The 20,039-nt window shown below is 41.5% G+C and overlaps 1 protein-coding gene and 1 long non-coding RNA gene across 6 annotated transcripts in view; both read left to right on the top strand.

Annotated features, from left to right (window-relative positions):
* Positions 1 to 20,039, top strand: part of Ca10 (carbonic anhydrase 10) — a 497,907-nt gene that overhangs the window by 358,802 nt on the left and 119,066 nt on the right. The window lies entirely within an intron of this gene.
* LOC121141466 lies at positions 1,865 to 19,275 on the top strand. Its single transcript, XR_005878393.1, has 2 exons — positions 1,865 to 2,494; positions 16,569 to 19,275. It is a non-coding gene; the product is annotated as an uncharacterized LOC121141466 (long non-coding RNA).

Below are 20,039 nucleotides of genomic sequence, written 5' to 3' on the forward strand. Positions count from 1 at the left end.
CATCAGAAGCTAGGCCTCTACCCTGAGCTTAATTCATTAATTCGATCTTTGCTTCCTGTTTAAGCGAATTGACTTCTCATAATGGGGTTATTCTGGAGAACATGCTGTCAGCAATCTTCTGTTGCTCCACTCCTTTGAAGCTCCTAAGTGAAATTTGATTATGACGACTATGATCACATACCCTCTATTTGTTATTGAGTTTCCTGGGTCTTGGTTCTGCAGTTACTGAGCCCTCTGTTTTGTGAGAAGTTCTGGGAAGGAGCACATAAAGGAAACGGGATTGTGAAACCTAACAGAATTGTGCTGTTTCTAGCTTCACGGTTTGTTATCGCTGTTCCTTGGAGCAAGTAACAAGAGGTTACTTGCTTAACCTCTCTAAGCCTGTTTGCTCCCTGGCAAAATTAGGAAATATACACCTGTCTCTCAGGTGAGAATTACCTGTGACAGCTATAAAGCACCTGTAGCGGTGATTCTCAACCTTCCTAGTGCTGCGACCCTTTAATATAGTGTCTCATGTTGTGGTGACCCCCAGCCATAAAATTATTTTTGTTGCTATTTCATAACTATAATTTTGCTGCTGTTGTGAATCATAACATAAATGTCAGGTTTCTGATGGTCTTAGGCAACTCCTGTGGAGTTGTTTGGCCCCCAAAGGGGTTATCACCCACAGGTTCAGAAACACTGACCTAGCGGAAGTAAAGTCTTTGTGTATGTGCTCATGATTCTACAGACATGGGCCTCCATCTTCATATGAACCACAGACATTTCCCTTTGTGTGTGAGAATATGGAGTTAGATCATGTAATCCAGTCAAGTCAACACTTGGCTGTCCCAGCCAGCTAGAAACTTCAGCACCTACAAGAACATCAGAGAATTCTGGGATCCTTTCTTTCATTTAACAAGCATTAGTTGAATGCCTGTTATAAGCAGGCGCTGTGTATTTCAGTCAAGTGCATACACAAGTCCTTAGTCATAATACCAATTGATCATAATAAATAGAAATTCAAATTGGAAACTACTCTACCAGGCAGCACTAGTCAGGTGGACCAGTAATGAAATGTGAATGCCTGCATCTTAAGGCAGCTCAGATATGTGGCATGTTTGTGTTCAGAACACAATTTCCATTACTGCACACCAAGAGCCAACCCTATCATAGGTGCTCACATAATCTCAATTATTCTTCTTAAAGCTATCTTACATTCACACTGTGGTTCTTGTTCTACAAATGCAAAGGCATAGACTTCAAAAAGTCAAATTTATCCTAAGCTACATATCCTATAGCTGGTAGGACCTTGATTTACACTGTAATCTATTTCACTGCTAGGCAAAGTCCTCTTGGCTAATAAACTATGCTGCTTCCATGTTGATTGGTTCCTGAGTAATTTTCCTTGCCTCCCAAATGGATATAATGTATGTGAAAGTGATGATGTGTTGCAAAACTCTGTCCAGATGTTGGTTATTACTTTAAAGTGGCATTTAGTGCACTGTTAACAGACGTTAATATGAGTGAGATGCACAGACGGCAGAGCCTTCAGAATGGATCCACCTACGTGTCTTTCCATGATAACAAAATGAATTTGAGGCTGAGATTATCAGGATAAACATATAAGGCTCCAAATATTGGTTGAACCACCTGTGTTCCCTGAGTAAAGACAAACCAGCAGACATCAGCCCCTTGAAGTACAGTTAGCTTAGTAGAGAAGACGAATAAATCGCCGTCAATGTTTGGTAAATTCCGAAAGAGAAATGTGTTCAGGGTAGAGAAATAGCTGAAAGTAAAAAATGTTCATCCAAGCTGGGGAAGTGGCAGGGAGGAAGGGTGAATCGTTATAAATTCACCAAACAAAAGAGGTGCAATCCCAACCACCTTTCACTTCAACCCAAGATTTATGACTTGTAACTCAGCAGATTGTTGCTATAACAGCGCACTATCCTGCTGCAGGCAGGAGCTGGGTTCCAGCTGCAAGTACCTCAGACTGTCACTTTCCTGCTATTCTCCCTCTCTTCTTGTCAGTCATCAGGGACCCAGCCAAGCGAGGGAAAGCAGAGGCCGAGGCTCCAGTGGAGCAGCAAAGAGAGCAGAGCCCCCCGGGTTCTGGCGACTCAAACTTGTCTTACAGCTTTCACAGATCACAAAGCCAGTGCCTCGAAGGAGAACTAGATCCCTGCTCCTTGGTTAACCAAGCATGGGATGAACGATGGCTCCTCTCATTGCCAGCAGCTCTGGAGGTCACTGAGGAGTCAGCTACAGGCCGGGGTTCACCCAGCAGAGCTGGGCTGGCAGGAGCTATCGTTAATTCAAGATTTGGACTCATGGTGGACACTTGAGGTGAGAGAGGCATGAACGCCTCAGTACAAGAAATGGAAAAGGCGGGGAACTGAATGTCCCTTACTGGGATTTCAACTGCGCTGTGAGACCTTGGGAAATTCACTTTGCTGAATTTGGAGTTCTTCATTTGCATAGTATGCATATTAGTGCCTCGTATGCTTAAAGGGTGAGTAGCCTTTATCCAAAATGCTTAGGATGAAAAGTGTTTTGCAGGTCAGATGCTTTCAGATTTTGAAATATTCGTGTATCCATAATGAGATACCTGGGGGATGGGCCTGAAGGCTAAATATGAAGGCCATTTATTTTTCATCCTGGAGGCAATTTCAGATAATGCTTTCATGTACCTGCATTTTAACTGCGGTGCACCACACAAGGTCGCATATGAGACTGCTCACTGGTGGCATCATGTCTGTGTTCAAAACGTTGCAGAGTAGGATCCTATGCTCAACCCATATTTGTTATGAGGAATAAGTGTGAAAAATATCTGAGTTTTTGTCTAGGTATTAACCGGTGCTTTTCAATTAACTCATCATTAAATCAGCATACTCAGTGTGCAGGACACTACTGTCCATGGCAGGAGTATAGCAGCATATAAATGAATTGCTGGCTTTCATGCTTCTCTAACAGGGCATTTAGTAAGTAACCGTTTCAAATTTAATCCCTACTTTTGGAGGCATCATCCTGCTAATGAGTACCACAAAAACATGGGAATGAAGGAAATAATGTTTTCTTCATCAAGTGAAGCAGCTTAGGGAAAAAAGGGAGGAAGGGTTACTATTCAGAGAGCAGTTCATTGAGAAACTGTTACATGTCTGCATCCCATACTATATATGTCCCTCGGGATTCATAGCTGCAAGCAAATGAAACTAGCTGTGATTGTCTGGAGCCAAAAGGAAATTTATTAGAAGGATACTGGTTTGAAAGGAGATTTACTGGAAGGATGCTAGTAGAGGCTCAAGGTCCAAAAAGACATTTATTGGTAGCAGGTTGAGATCCTAAAGGAGATTTATTAGAAGGATGTTAGTGAAATACAGGAGAACCAAACTTGGAGCAAGGGATACTAAGCCATTAGTTACTACCAACTACTTGGTCAGAAGACCATCAAAAACTCTGAATTGTCACTGCTGCCAGGTTGAGCTGACTTCCACCAAGCCACCACCTACCGTCAATGCTCCAGGTGCAGTGTCATGCCTGTTGGCTGTCCCAGTGAATATTGGAAACATCTGTACCTCAACCTTCCAGAATAGAAAATGGATTCTGGGAATTCTTTCCTGCTGAGACCATCCACTTGAAAAGACAAAAGTTCCCATTTGGTCAGAAATATTGGATTCCAAGCAATCAGAAAATGGATATATACCTATAATACTGTTTCTTATGGCCACCTGTTTATGCCATAAATGGATAGATGAAGTGAGATATCTTGGCCTTTTCTATTATCAAAAGAATAACCATTGCTGGAAACCCATGTTAAAAAGAAGTTTCCAGGTCAATGGAATGTGCTCCCAGTGTGAGTGGGAAAGTATTTTCTCCAAGAAGAGCCTGAGAGCGGGTCTCTTCTGCAGAAAGACTGCGCTCCTGGGCTTGTCGCCTGCCATTATGCATCTAGGCACCTATGTGATCCATGGTAGTGCTTTATTTTCAGGCATGGTTGTAGTATTGCTTGGCCTATACACACACAAAACCATTTTCATCCTTGCCACATGTCAAAGCCGTAATTCCCAAAGGCGAGGACAAATCAGTGGGACACTCTTTGTAGCATTCCAGGTGACTGTGGGACAAAGGCCTTTTCAAGTTAATTATGCAGGTATTTAGTAAATATCAGTTTTTCCACATCAGTTTGGACGTTGAGAAGAAAAGAATATTTGAAACCACAGTCTGATTGGGAGAAGATACTAAATTAAATGGAATGACTTGTGACATCAAAGCCACTAGATTAATCTAAGGAAGGTCAGTAATAAGAGGACATTTGACCAAGAGCCTTCAGGAAGGCATCCCAGTGAAAATTTCCCCCGTGGCCAAATAGCATCTGTCCAATTTAACCTGTGCAGGAAGCAAGGCAGCTCGCCTATGGAAGAGTTCAATGCATGGCAATTCTACAATCTCTGTATGGACCCCGTCATCGAGAAAGCACCTTCGATAGCAGTCAGCATTTCACAATGCCTGCTAAATGCCAAGGTGTGCTAGATCTGTCTTAGGTAACATCTCTAACAGCCCCTCTGGGGGGTTCCTTTTATTTCCATTGCACAAACAAAGAAACTGAGACTCTGAGAAGCCAGGGAGCACATCCAAGCATGTTATCACCCCTTTGATCAGATACATCCTTTGCCACATGTACTCCCTGTCCTTCCTCCAAACCTTTATGCTCCAAACATCCTATACTACTTATCACATACATATTGTGTTTGTCACCTTTCCATTCCTGTGACCAAAAAAAAAAAAGCCTGAGATGAACAAACCAGAAACAGGAAGTTAATTTTGGTTTGCGGTCTCACAGGTTTCAGCACTGTTCTGCGTTGCTTTGGGGACTATAGCTAGAACATCACAGTAAGAACATAAACCCAGTCCAAATGGACCCATCCATAAAGCATTACCACACCTAAGGCTCAAGCAACATTGTGGAAGAGGGGGCCTGAAAGACTGTAAGAGTCAAAGGATCGGGGAGTTTGCTGTGAGATTTTTGCCTCCTAATACTGTCAGAACCTGCACCCAAAAAGTCTTACCATATAACTGCCTAAACATGAGCTGAGTAAAGACAACACCAATAAACATGACAAAGTGGACACAGAAAAGCCCATGAGGCCTCAACCTTACACAAAGAATTACAGACATCTAAGGAGTGTTGACATGGGGAGAGTCTTCTACAAAGAGCACGCCAATTGTTTTTCAGTAACGGGTATGTACAAGCAGCTTATATGTAGGAATACATATAAGTTTCCTATATATACATACATGTAACTGTAATTAACGAAAAGGGGACCATAGATTTGAAAAAGAACAGGGGTTGTATATAAGGTTGAGTTTGTAGGGAGGAAAGTGAAGGGAGAACTGTTGTAATTATAATCTCAAAAATAAAAGCAGAAAATACTCACCTTATTATTATTGGAGAGGAAACCAGAGTAAGGGGGCAGAGGTACCAATATCCCACTCAAAGTCATGCCACAATGACATAACTTCTCCTATGAAGTCCTGCCTCTTAAACATAATGAATGCTAAGCTGCTGTGGCTCCAGAGTCTGGTGAGCAGAGCTTTAACATCTAGGCTTTTGAAGAGACTTAAAATCCCAATAGTAATATTTTAATGCAAGGGTCAATAAACTACAGTCCACTGGTCAAATTCGACTTGCAGCCCAGATTTGCAAATAGAGTTTTATTAGTGTATTGCCGAGACTATTTACTTCCATATTGTCTGTGGCTGCTATCATGTGGCTGCTACAAGGAAGTTGAAACCACAGCTTCAAATATACCTAAACATTACTTTCATGATCTTCATGAAAATATTGTTAGCACCATCTTTCATGCTTCAAGCCTCTAGCTCCTGTTCATGTTTGTATTTTTGCCAGCTAGCCATTTCTTTCATCAGAGCATGACAGGCTTTGACTTCCGATCTGAAATCTAACAATTCCTTATGTTTAAAGGAATTAGTTACTTCTTTCATGGAATTTTGTGGTTTTATGTATACTTTTATGTTTAAATTTGTCATGTTGAAAATTCAATTGTTCTCTTACATGTCTGTGGCTCAAAGAAAGCCCACTGTTTAAGCACACCATCACTCTCCCTCTCCCTCTCCCTTCCCCTCTCCCTCTTCTTCTCTCCTTTCCCTCTTCCTCCTCTTTCCCCTCCCTCCCTCCCTCTCTCTTCCCTCCTCCCCTTCCCTTGTATGTACACTGGGAATTTAACCTAAACCCTCACACATGCTAAGCAAGTGCCCTATCACTGAGATACATCTGCACACTGTACTTAAATCTTCTCTAACTCACCCCACCACTGGATTTAATGAACATCTTGAGTTCTCACCTCATTTCATTGATATTAATTGAAATCCTTACCACCCTCCCAGCATCCTGCCACAAGGTACCCATGTAATCAGAGGATCCTGGAAGCAGTGTACTATGCCATAAAGGGCCACTGGGAGGAGAAAGCAGGAATTCAGGAAGCTAGTCCCAGAATTTAAAGTCTCTCATCTTGTCACCTGATTAGGCTTGTATAGGACCATCATCCCTCAGTCTGCATACCTTCATCTGTCCCGTGAGAAGATTCACCTAGATTCTCTTAATCAATCTTCTTGTCTAAAACTCCCATTATATTTCTGACTGAACTTCATCAGTTAGAAATATAAGTAGCCAAGTCAGTGACTGAGCCAACAATACAACCTCATTATCAAGAGGAATTTTTGCCATAAATAATCCTGACACCATTCCAAAAGTCCAGGATGGATATCCATGAGAACAACACCCTGAAAACTAATTCAAAGTTTCTCTCTCTTTTATTAAAATGCATGTCCATTGACAAATCAGGATAATTCCTTATTTTCTTGTTTATTGGATTATATTCTACTCACCTGGCATTCACAAAGAGACATAAAGCCACTGGCCTCCTCTCATGGCAAAGTCAATAGTAAATGTCCCTCTGGAATTATACCATCTTCCATTCCCATGGGTGACACTTTACCCGGAGCGCATTCCCCAAACCTATTCCAGAACTTGAATCATGTAAGTCACTCTCGTATGTACAGATTTCCAAGTTCTTTACCTAAACCCACTAAGCCTGAACCCCCCCCCCAGAGGAGCACCAAGGGATCTACATGCTTCGTATGTATGGCGAGCATCTCAGTGGGAGCTTGAGAACCCAAATTAGGAGTCTGGTTCCATATGTACAGTCCTGATGGCTCCTATACCTCAGAGGTTCAACATCACTGTTTGGTTGAGATGGCAACCCATCTGTCATCTAAATAAAAAGTGATTCTGAGAAGGCATTCGCTAGTGAGAAGCATCTACTTAGCCCTCAGCAACACCTTCAGGTTGCACTCACGTGCACACCTGCATAACCCCTCCTCGATTTTCCAGCCGAACCCTCTGTGAATAATTGCAGTTTTGCTAATTGAATCTGAGAGCACCTGTTTCTTAATCAATATTAATGTATTGCATGGACACAGAATTTGTAATGAATCATTCCAGAAGGGGAATTATTAGATCTGAAAAAGGAGGGAAAGAAAAAAAAGAAAAATGAGGCATTTACTTTTCCTCTGCGGCCTGGTAATTTGTGGCCTGGGTGCGATCTGGGGAAACACGAGACAACATGGTATACAGATCAGCAGGGAGAACCACGAGTCCCCAGCTCTCCATCAGGCTGACAGTTGAAAGCCTGCTTTCTGCTTATCTTCACCTCACTTTTCTGGAAAAGGAAAAACTGTTTGTGTAACCTAAGAGCTCCAGATACCAGCCTCCTTGGCCCTGGAGAACCTCTCTTTGGCTGACTGTTTCAAGGCTAGGATCATATTTTCCCCTCAATCCCCAGACCCTGAAAATCTGGTCACAAATTCTGTTACCTCATAAACAAAAGGTGTCTGGTGCTCATGTAGGGCAAATCCTTCCTGAGAGAAGGGTCTGGGGTCCAGAGGTCCTCATGAGTCCCCCTGACACTCACAGAGTAACCAGAGGCTTGGGTGTTTCTGTTCCCTCAACAGTTTCAGCTCAGAAGCTGATTCCTAGAAAAGTCTCTCACCTCCAACTCCCTGCTCAGGTTATGCTGGAAACCTCCTTTCTAGCACATTCCATAGCAAATGTCTATTCTATTAACTGAGTAGGAGCAAACACAGGTATCCAACTTATGTCTCTCTCCTATGCCTCACACAGAGAATGAGAAACCACAGGCACGTTACACCTTTAAGTTGAGCAAATGACTAAGTGCTGTATTATTTCCTCTGTGTAAAGGCACTAGATATGATTTTACAGGGACCAGGACTATCACTGTATGGTTAAAGTGTTTCCCACCTAAATTGATGGAACAAAGCCTTCTAACTAAGTATGAAATCCTGTAAGCCTTCATCACCTGGTTTGCTTATCCAATGGCCTTGTCCTTGGGATCATGTCTGCAACTACAAGCAGGCTGATCAAGCCAGACTTACACCAAAAGCTGGGGCTGAGTGAACAAGGGCTCAACCTCTGGCCCTCCTCTGATTCATTAGCCAAGTTTTTAAAGAGCCTCCTACATGTCCAGTACTTGGCTTCTCCCACGAGGAAGCATACTGCACATTGATAGGTCCTTGGGAGACTGGCTCCAGTTGACCAAAAATTCACAAGAATGCAGCATAGACATGAAGCTGCAATCATCATCGAGACCAGAAACCATTTTTCCAAATATTGTGTCCTCTACCCGAGACAGCTCTCTCTATTATCATTATCCAAAAAGCAGTGCTCAAGGAGCCAAGATCTTGGCAGAGCAGATGTATGTCCCTGATACAGCTTTTCCTTCCAAACCAAGAGCCAGCCCTGCCCCTCAGCATATGAGACCCCACCATAACAATCTTTGTGCACTAAAAGTGCTCATATCTACAATCTGACCTTTTATTCCATTTTATGCTTACTCAGAAGCTTATTTTATAATATTTAGGTGGCCTTTCACATACTTCATCTTTTCTTATTATATATTCTTTTTATTACTCAAGTCATAAAACAGCCTGAAATGTTATTTGATCTCTCAGACAACTTCTCTCAAAGCTGACTCGGTGCCTCCACTTATTTGTTTCACAGGAACCACAAATTTGTGTGTTCAAAGCCAAGTTAATGATATCATTCTCAAACCAAAGTATCCTTGCATTTTCCTATCCCGATGAGTGTTACTACTAGCCATACAAGTGCAAACCAGAAAGCGAAAAACACACTTCTCTCTCTCTCTCTCTCTCTCTCTCTCTCTCTCTCTCTCTCTCTCTCTCTCTCTCTCTCTCTCTCTCTCTCTCTCTCTCTCTCCTCTCTCTCTCTCTTTCTCCCTTCTCCTCCCTCTCTTCCTCCCTTCTTCCTCCTTCCATCCCTCCCTTATTCTTTTCCTCTCCCTGATCCTCTCCCTCTTCCTGTCCCTCTCTCTCCCTCCTTCCACTACCCCTCCACCATTTCAGTCTATAAACTGTGTCTGACATGAATCTTCCAGTATCTGTGTCCTAGTCTTTGAGCTCCACACCAAGGTACATGACCACCTAACTGCTAACTGCCTAGGGCTTTCCCTGTCTGCCAGAATCCATTCTATCCAGTCCCAGCCAGTCATAAAATGATAGGAGCCTCCAGAATTCACTAGCTGCAGGTGGTGTAAAAATGACCTAATTCTTATCCCCAGCCCACAAATGACAACTTAAATACTAATCCAATGCAGCAGACATTTGTCACATGAGACAACTGAGCACCTGAATCACTGCAGGTGCAAATGAGAACTGAAGTTTTAATTTAGTCAATTTTTATAAGTGTATTACTATTATCTTTATACATTTTATTGAACCTGTTCTTTGACAATTTCATACATGTATATTATGCATTCTGATTCCTCTCATTCCACACAATCTCTTATCTCCCCCTGTCTATCAGCCTAACATCCTCCCTACAAATCAATTTTCCACTGCCATATCTTCTTGTTTCATTTTATGACTCACTGATTTTAACCAGGGCTATCTGCGTGATGACCACTGGAACCTGGCAGATTGGCCAGTAAGTACAGGACTGAAGACTATGACTGCTTGTCCCAATCCATCAATATCCAATAAACAGTTGAGCAGAGAGGAAAGGGGCCCCACGGGTTCCTGCCCAATCCCTGATTGACTGCTGACAGGCTATCTTGTGCAAGCCCAGGTGCCATGAGATCATGTTTGCAATGACTGCATCATACCCATAGGGTAGCATTTCACAGCCCTTCCCCCTATCTTCCAGTTCTTACAAATTTTCTACCCCCTCTTCCATTACAGTCTCTGAGCCCTAGAGGGAATGGTATACTATCCTGGTTAGGTCTGAACACTCACCTCTCCCTTAGTCTCAGGACTCTGAGCAGCCATGCATCTCTATGTTCACCCCAGTCCACTGCAATGAGAAGCTTGTTTGACTAGGGCTAAGAGTAGATTTTGTCTATAGGTAGACATAAACATTCAAATTTTGGAAACTGACACTTAAGCCATTGCTGAGGGAGGTTAGCATAACTTTGGTATAAATAAGTTTTCCAACTATACACTTTATGAAATATAGACACAAATCAAGTGCCCTAACTGAGATGTGCTGGGAAAAGAAAACACACTGAATTTTGATGGGTCGCTGTAAAAGTACATGCACAGTGTCTCATCAATAATTGGTAAGTACCTATTCAAACAATCTTCAGGAACTACTGAGCTAAATAATAGTCACTCTGAAGACAAATCTACCCTTTTTCCTTTTGCTTTCTGTCACATGGCCCTATGTTACAGAAAAAATTCCAAAGACAAACGTGACTGACTGTGCACTGGTCTGTACTAGATCAGTGCTGTTGTAGGGCGTGTGTTCCAGCAAGAACAAAGGTCAGTTATCCACGGTAGTTGATTAACCATCTTTTCTCAGCCCTCCTCCCCTCCCCCACTCTGTCACATGCCTTCCTCCACTGAGACCACCACCAGATGAATTGCTGTGTCAGGCAAAAGGGCTCAGCTGAGGTGGCAGCACAGCCTAAGACACCCAGCCCTCCTTCCTCACTGGAAGACTGTGGGTCTCTGTGTCTCGCTTCATGTTTGGTCAATAGTCAAACCCTCCTGTCTAGGTTTCAACACCTTCCAGCTCATCACTAAAACAGCTAATATATCCTAAGATCCTGCACAGTTCCCCTGCCCTGCCAGTTCCACCCTGCCTTTCTCCTCCCGTACTGTATCTGCAACATCTCTCTTCTTGTGTACTTCCAGGTCCTGTGAGTGGGGGGTCATATTTACTCCCTCCTGAATACATATTTTCCCAAGTCCCTCCTGTTCATCCTTCAGGGACCAGTTTAAATGTCACTTACTTAGAAAGAAATAACCTTCAGCTTCTAGAAAAAACCAAGTCATGGCTCCTAAAGAGGTGTTCTTAACATCCTGTATAGTACCATACAAGTGTAGACTGTCTCTCTCCACCACTGGAGTACACACTTGATAAGGACTCTTTATTTAAAAGCCTATGGCCTGACGCACAGTAAATACCCTGTAAGTATGTGGAGAATAAATACAAGATAAGTAACAATATATGCAGAATAAATAAAACAACAATGCAGTCTTTCATATAGTCATACTATGTTTGACCCTCTTTGTTTAAGAGAAAAGTATTTGGTCTAAGCTGTCCTCCATCCTCCCGCCTCTACCTCCCATGTGAGGTGTGAGCTACCAAGTTCAGCTATTGGGTTTACCCCTTAACTGTCTGTCAAGAACAGTAACAAATAACATTCTTTATGCATCCTCTTATATTCTACATGACTTAAAAAATTTAAGAGATAGATCCCAAAGTCAGTTGTGAACCAAAATACCAACTTTATTAATAGGAAAAAAATTGTATTGGAGGACATAGCTGTGGTAGACTGCAGAGTGATTTGTAAATATCACCAACAGAAAAGACTTGCCTTTCTAAACTGTACACCTAGCCTCAGAGATGGGAAGTCTTTACCATCAAAGTCTTTAACAGCCAAGAGAAGACACCAGAGAGTGCCTCATCTAACAGCCAAGAGAAGACACCAGAGAGTGCCTCATCTGCGGACAAGGAATATGATGCCTACTTCATAGGCTCCAAATCAGAGGATAAAACTCTCTTTTGTACAGAGGAATGAGAGAACAGAAAGGCGACCAGAGCATTTCTCTGAAAAGATTCCCTGCCCAGGAATCATGAGGCATGCAAAGTAAAGGCCTTCCTCTGTGTAGGAGAATGACAATGGACATCATTGATGGGAGGGTTAAGTGAATGGGATATGTACAGGTACTTGAGGCCATGCTAGGAAAGATACATACTTATAAGACCCGTAATGCCCCTTTGCTGACTGGCACCCTACTTTCTTTCTTTATCCTTCTTTTGAAAATAAAAATTATTCATGATCTGGAAAAAACTGTACTCCTGTCTATAGACTTGATCCTATAAAGAGACCCTAAATGAATGAAACAAGGTTTCTACCAATGCCTCCCACTGACTGCACATTCTCATGCCACTTGGCTCATGGAGCATAACCATTTAACAGATTGATTTGCAGGCTGGTGGGACAGGGCAAGGGATGGGATTCCAATTAAAAATGTGTTAATGTCCTTTGAAAATTCATAAGTAACAGTGAAGGATCCAGTTTAGTGCTGGCGTCTTGACAGCCTGACAGTTTCACTGGTTGAACTCTTTTGAAAGAGTAACTGGAAAACGCGCATAAATTGCACCTTTTGTATTTTAAGTCACATGGGCATGGCAACATGATTATTCATGACTTTGGAGAATGTTCTGACAACAGGAGGACATCAAGTCCCCAGCCCTATATCAAATTAATAAGAGGCTCCGAGCATCAAAGAGAACAAACAAGCAGGGCTCCTTCTCCACAGGAGGAGAGAAAGGTCTGTGCTTTGAAATGTGCTGGGGCCAGTGGTGTCACTTATGAAAAGACAGGTGTGTGTTTCTGGCTGGTAACTGATAAGTATGCTCAGGCAGAGGCTGCCAGCACGAGATCAGATGCTCTACCAACAACAGAGAGGCCTTTGATTTGCTTTGTGTTACAAGTAGCAATTGGAAAGCTGGGAGTCTGAAATGAGGAAGGAAAATGTATCCAAGGCAATAGAAACACAGACCAAAAAAAAAAAAAAACTGTGGAATCAGGGGTAAGCAGGAAATTGCATCAATAGCTACAATTTAATGGGTGTGTATCATGTATCATCACCGAACTGAAGCACATGATATGAGATTCCCCAAGGAAGGTTTCCATGGAGGGGGAAACTGAGACACCGAGATGTAAAACAGTTACCTGTGGTCACATGACTGAGGAGCAGAATCAAGATTTGGACTTTCAGATCCAAGTAATCATCTATCTCTCAAAACCAAATGGACTCTGTATGATTTCTCCATGAGTGTGAGCATCTTCTCTCCGAAAGCCTATTTCATTTCTCTGCTTCTCAGACAGAGCAAAGCCATCCCACAGCTGCTGACTATGACTGTCACATTTAAGAGATAAGCTCAGACTGAATCTCCTAGGACCTAGTTGGACTCTTAAACTGGTAAGAGCAGCCAATCCTCAGTCTAGGATCAGTAACTGAGCAGAATCCTTATGGCCAGAAGTTGGAACTTGAGGGTTCTCCACACTAAACAACTCTTGCTTATGGTGGCCCCTGCTTCTTTGTAGCCTTGCACATCACAGCCTTCTACCAGGCCGTTCAGTACTTACTAGATACAAGACAGTATGTTAGACAGGTCGAAAATGGGAAGACAACCAAAGCCCAGCTACCGCCTCTCAAAAACTTTAAGGTTCATGGAAGGGAATCACCCAGGTACGGAGACAATGCAGTATGTTCTGTGTGTGTGTCAGGTGTGCAAACAATGGAGAGGCCAAGTGCTGTGAATGTTCAAAGAGAAAGCACAAGTCTTGATTTCCTCAATGTAGAGTACAGACAGCGCCACGTATCTCTCACAGCAGTCAAGAGAATTAAATTATATGCCTGTTAGCTAATGGAGTAAAAAAATACAAGTTCGGAGTGTTCCCCCTTCTTCCTCCTTTCCAGTGGTAATCTCAGCCATTACCTGCTTTTAACTTGGTCGCCTTTCCTTTGTGTCTGTTTCTCCCTCTTCTCAATTTGCAAATCTTTCCAGCATTTAGTTTGCATTCTAGCTCCCTTAATTACCAAGATAGAAAGGGTTAGGAATATGTAACAAATCCAAGTGTTGCAAGCCTTATTTTATAGAACTTTTTGGTCAATTATCATTCAACATTTTCATTGTAAAATAGTAACCAAGCTCTAGTATTCATTTGCATTTCTTTGAATATTCATTTATACTTATATTGCTTTACATTGGGCTTTGTTCTAAGTATCCTCACATGATTATCTTAATTTTATTTCATGACTAAACAATAGCTACCATTGTTTTTGCCTTTTTATGGACAAGCAAAGGACATACGTCTTGAGTTGTTCTGAGAACAAACTGAAGGGGAGAGAGTAAGACCAAGGATGGGTATTACCACCAGGGTGATAATGGATCCCTGATTCTGAGCCACATGACCCACTGCCCTGTGAGAGATTTTGTTAGCATTGGTGAGATACAGTGCCTGATTCTGCTATGAACATGTCTGTCGGGGAACCAGCGTGAATGAATGTTGACCACCTCTGTACTGGCTGAGTCCCACCCCACTGACTTCAGCCTTTACCTCCCTAGCTCCAAGACCCAGAACCTAGGAAAATGATAAACTAGAGAAGAGCTAGGCCAGGCTATCACTCACTTTCTCAAACAGGAAAAAATAACAGAAAAGGCTGCAATATGAGGGACAGTTTCCCATGACTAAGGGGTGTAGGTAAAATTTCTGCGACTTCCAAGGGTAGGACTACTACTAGTTTTCCTGGAATGTCAAGGGGTCCCCCACATCCATTACAGAGCAGGCATAACTGACTTTGTGGAGATAATAACACAAGGAGAAGCCTCAGCAATGGACAAACTTAGACTAGTGACCAGGTTCCATCACTTCTATACTCTGTGATTGTGGACAGGTTAGTTGTCCTCTTTGAGCCTCAAGTTCCACAACTAAGGAGTAAATGTAATATCAGTCTAGCTATAGCTCATAGAAACACTGTTGATCCTCTGAGATGTGTTCAGTGCTGGGCCTAGAAGGCACTCAGTGGCATTTACAAATATTAACATTAATGTGTTCTTTATTTTTTGACCTTTCAACAGGGGGTTATCTTAAGTCTTTGATGTTATTATTTCTTCTGCCATGTGTGGAGAGGAACTCAGGATGTTATTGATTGAGCTGGTAATTCACTGCTCTCCAAGGGATAACTAAGATTTAGAGCAACAAGGAAGCATTCCCTGAAAGCTTTTGGTTTCTGGGGGGCAAACACATTTTCAATGTGCAACTACTGTGCATCCGTATACATTACACCAGACAGGTACTCCCAAATAGCCTTAAAAAATCATAAAAAATTGCAAGAGCTATTTTAAAAGGTTTTACCTTCCATTCTGTAAAAGAATAATGAAGATATATGTTCTTAGACTTGCAAAGATTCCTCCAAAATATCCCCCGTCTAGCCTTCCTATATCAGATCCCCCAGCAATTGGCCTAAAAAAAGACTCAGAGTAACAACTTTGTGACCTTACACTGCCATAAGATATATCCACTCTTAAGTACAAGCAGACTGCCATATTCTACAACTTTCCCCTCATCTTCTTGATCGTTGTCTATAGATAGCTAGCTGCTACCCTCCTGTCACAAACCATGCTTTGCCTGTCATATCCCCACTTTGCCTCTGTCTGGGGATGAGCAATCAATTCTTGATCAATTGTTTCAGGATATGTCTAGGAGATGGGTTTCACATATTAGTTTATACTGAATACTCCACAGTCCAGCTGCAGTAGTGGAATGATTAGCTCTGACTCCTTGATGCATCACATTGCTATCATTGTTGACCTCAGAAGCATCAACTTAGTGACATTTTTTCCACCACCACTCCTTTCCGTATGGTTGAGGTCTCCCAAAGCTGCCAGGCTAGGACTTAGTTTTATTTCCTTCCTCGAAAATTACTTCTGCACTCTTTTCCCACCCCAAAGACAAAGATGATAGATAGATAGATAGATATAGATAGATAGATAGATAGATGATATATGATACATACATACGTACATACATACATACATACATACATACATTTCTCTCACACACACACTGTGGCACAGACCATCTTATGTTTCACAGAACCTTTTGCAAGCCTCTGTCATGGCGGTGTCATTGTATACACACTGCTCAACCCTCAGTCTACAGAGATTCCCCTTCCCCTCTCTCTTCTGGAACATCATAGTTGCGTAAGGACTGTTAGTGACCCAATATGCCAAATAGTAGAAAAACCCTGTTTTCAGCTATCCCTGGCATAGTAGTCCACCCACCTACAAAAGATTATGAGCAGGCTAAATATTAGTCCTCTAAACACTATTTTCTTACTGATTTGCCTTAACACATGGGGAGAACAGATGGTATCCCAGACATGTTGTCATGATGAAAGTATGAAAATGTTATTTGTTTTTTTAAAAAATCCTAAGGACTGGCATACCATTTCAGTCTATTTCAGATCAGCCCTGTGGAAACTGATATGGAGAAGAAGCTCACTGGATCTGGACGCTTGCCTTTTCTTGCCATACCGTCACTTCTCATCTTTGGCTCTTGCTTTTCCAGAAATGTGAACGGCAGTCAAAACTGAATTCAGAGAGGAGCTTGATTTTCTCTTGTTCTAGGGGGCATTAGCACAGATCACACACACAGAGTGTGGAAGGAGCATGGGACTCACAGCATAGGTCCTGGAGTTCTCCACAAATTGCTAAATGTCAGTGAAATTGTACTATAAAGTTAAGTAAGGCCTCTGTCATTACAGTTGGTTTGGATTTGATGTCATACCAGGAACTGAGTCAAAGATCCTGGCCTCATAAATGTCCATCCCCATATAAACACACAGTATCTTCCACACAAGAAAAATCCCTGCCAGAAATTCTGGATGGTTTCCTTTATTGACAGCTGAGCATGAAGATCAATAGAGCAATATTTTATGGAATTCAATTTATCAAAAGATTTCATGACTTAAAGATGATGGAATGTCTTATTTATTGGCAATTATGGGAACTTCAGGAATATTTGGTGTAGCAAATGCTACAGCTCAAAGTTGATTTGAAATTTCCTGTCCTTGAAAGAAGACAGACTGAACATTGCTCTTGAAGACCAAATCTCAATCCCAAACCCTTGCAGCCAGTATACAAACAAGCCAAGATACGGGGCAGAAATAAATGTGGCAGGTGCATTGTGCTTGAAAAACTGTCTACAAAAGCAGATGCAGAATGAATGGGAAACTGGTGTTCTATTAATTCTTTGATAATTTTTACATGGTGTATTTTAATCATAGTTACCTCTATATGTAGTCCATATGCACTACAACTACACACACACATGTGCATGCATTCACACAAACATATATTATCATACATACACACATATACACATTCTCACACACACACACACACACACACACACACACATAGCAAGACGACTCCTAATCTATAACCCCACCCAACCTTTTCCATATGAAGTTGTAGCAAATAACTAGGTTAAAATTAGTAGTTATAAAATGTGATATGGTACCCCAGCTTGGACCCTGAAACATTAAAAAGGGCATCGTGGAAAAATTAGTGAAAATCAAACGAATACTGTAGTCTAATTGATAGTCGATTGCCAATGTTAATTTCATTTTTTATTAATTTTTAAATTGGTATACAAAGTAATAGGTTTATTAACTATGACATTTCAACATGTACACTCCATTATACATCGTTCTAATTCATCCTCCTAGCCCACTGCTCCTCCCCAAGTTCCTGCAAATCTCTGACTAGTTCTTTCTACTGAGTTTTTAACGTGACATATCTCCCCCAGACTCTTGTGTTGAATACTTGGTCACTATCTGGAGCAAGCCTTGAGGTGGGGCGTAGCTGGAAGAAATGAATAACTGCGGGAATGCCTTGAGGTTTCTTAACCTAGTCCCACTTCCTGTTCTCTCTCTGAATGAGGAGGTGCAGCCACCCTATACTCACTCAGTGATACCCCCCCACCCATCCTATGAAGCTGTAACCTCTTGAACTGTGAGCCCAGATAAACCTGTCTTCCCTCAAGTTGCTTCTTGTTAGATATCAGGTGACAGCAATGAAAAACATAAGTCATACGTTTCCTTCTTCCTGAAGGGTCCCTCTTCTGCTTTCATGCCACATGTATCCCACTCCATGTCCCCTCCCATTTGAGATCTCCTCTTTCCCTCTCATGATCACCTTTCTAGCTTTATCTCACACTCACATATACACACTGGCATACATACTTACACACACATATATATACATTCACTCATACACACTAATATACACATTCTCACACTCACATATACACACTCATACACACAATCCCTCATTCATTCATGTACTCAGATATACACTCACATACTTACTTACATATATCCACTCATACGTACACAATCACATGCACACTCACTCATATACACATATACACATACTCATATACACACATACACACACTCACTCATATATACACTCACATACACGCACATACATACATACATACACACAATTTTAAATATAGATCCTGCATATGGGATGAAATGTGGTATTTGTATTACAGAGAAAGACTTATTGCACTTAACATAGTGTGTCTTCCTACAAATGTCAGATTTCAGCTTTCTTTAAAGCTGAATAAATTCCATTGTGTGTGTATGCTACATTTTCATTATTCATTCATTTCAATAGGCTTCTGAGCTGGTTCCAGTCCCTGGCTGTTCACTAGTGAAGCAATAAACATATATGTGCAAGTATCTGTAGTATGTTCCCACAGGACTCTAACCCAACATGCCAACATTAATTTCTTAGTTCGACAAATAAACAATGTTTATGTAAGATATCAACATCTGGGAAAGCTGGCTGAAAGATGTCCCAGAATTCTCAAGGATAATGTCTTTGCAACCTAATTGCAAATCTAAATTTATTCCCAAGTAGGTAGTTTATTTTAAAAATTTAAGAGGATTAAATCCATAATTTACTGACCATAGAACATGAAGTACTGAAAGACTCTCAGATATGGAATCTACCCAAAGATTTGAGTAAGATGTTCCCTGTTCTTTCTGTTAGTTGTGCCTGGGATTAACTATTAACCTCTCAGAGCCTCCATTTTCACAACAGAAGCAATAAGCCAGCGGCTCAGTGAATAAAGCACTTGCTTCCAAGCCTGCGGACCTGAGTTTGATCCCAAGGACCCACACTGTGCAAAGAGAGAACTGACACACCCACACATAAAAATAAAGAAATGTTATAAAAGCAGAAATAACAAACTTCATGAACTTGTAACTGATGTATATGATGAACTTGAATTGAAATGTTCAGTGCACAATAATTGAATTTAGTTTAAAAAAATAAGAAGAGAATTTGTAAGTGGAAAATGCCTGCTAGACACCTACAACTTCTAGCCAAGCGGGACTCTCCTTTCAAAGATGAGGCAAACTAATGAGGCTCATCAGCCATTAGCCATCAGGGACCCCTGGTAGGGGTTAAACTCAGCACCACTCACTTGTCACCTTAAGTAAATACTTCTTAGTTATCGTGTTATCATTGCACACCTACTGGTTCTTGGAAACTTAACAAACCAATATCCAAGTTATTCAAAATAACTACAGTTTTACTTTCCTAGGTAATTTCTATTATAGATTTTTAAAAATGTTTCAAAAAAGAATTCTGATACCAGGGGTCTCTTTTTGTTTTTTCTATATCTGTTGTTGAAGAATATAAAAATAAGCAAGCTGTTCCAACAGTGCACAACTAAGAACCTAGGTCCTGATACTTTGTGCACATTGCTACTGTGTTTTTGAGCCCTGATCACCTCACCTCCAGGGTCTCTGCAGGATAGGTCTCACACTAAGCATTGCTCAGATAGCAATGAAGACTGATCTCAACGTCTCTCTTCAGCTGCAATTTCTTCCTGGCTCTATTGCTT

This window comes from Mesocricetus auratus, unplaced genomic scaffold (assembly GCF_017639785.1).
Source record: "Mesocricetus auratus isolate SY011 unplaced genomic scaffold, BCM_Maur_2.0 Super-Scaffold_100007, whole genome shotgun sequence".
Lineage (NCBI taxonomy): Eukaryota > Metazoa > Chordata > Mammalia > Rodentia > Cricetidae > Mesocricetus > Mesocricetus auratus.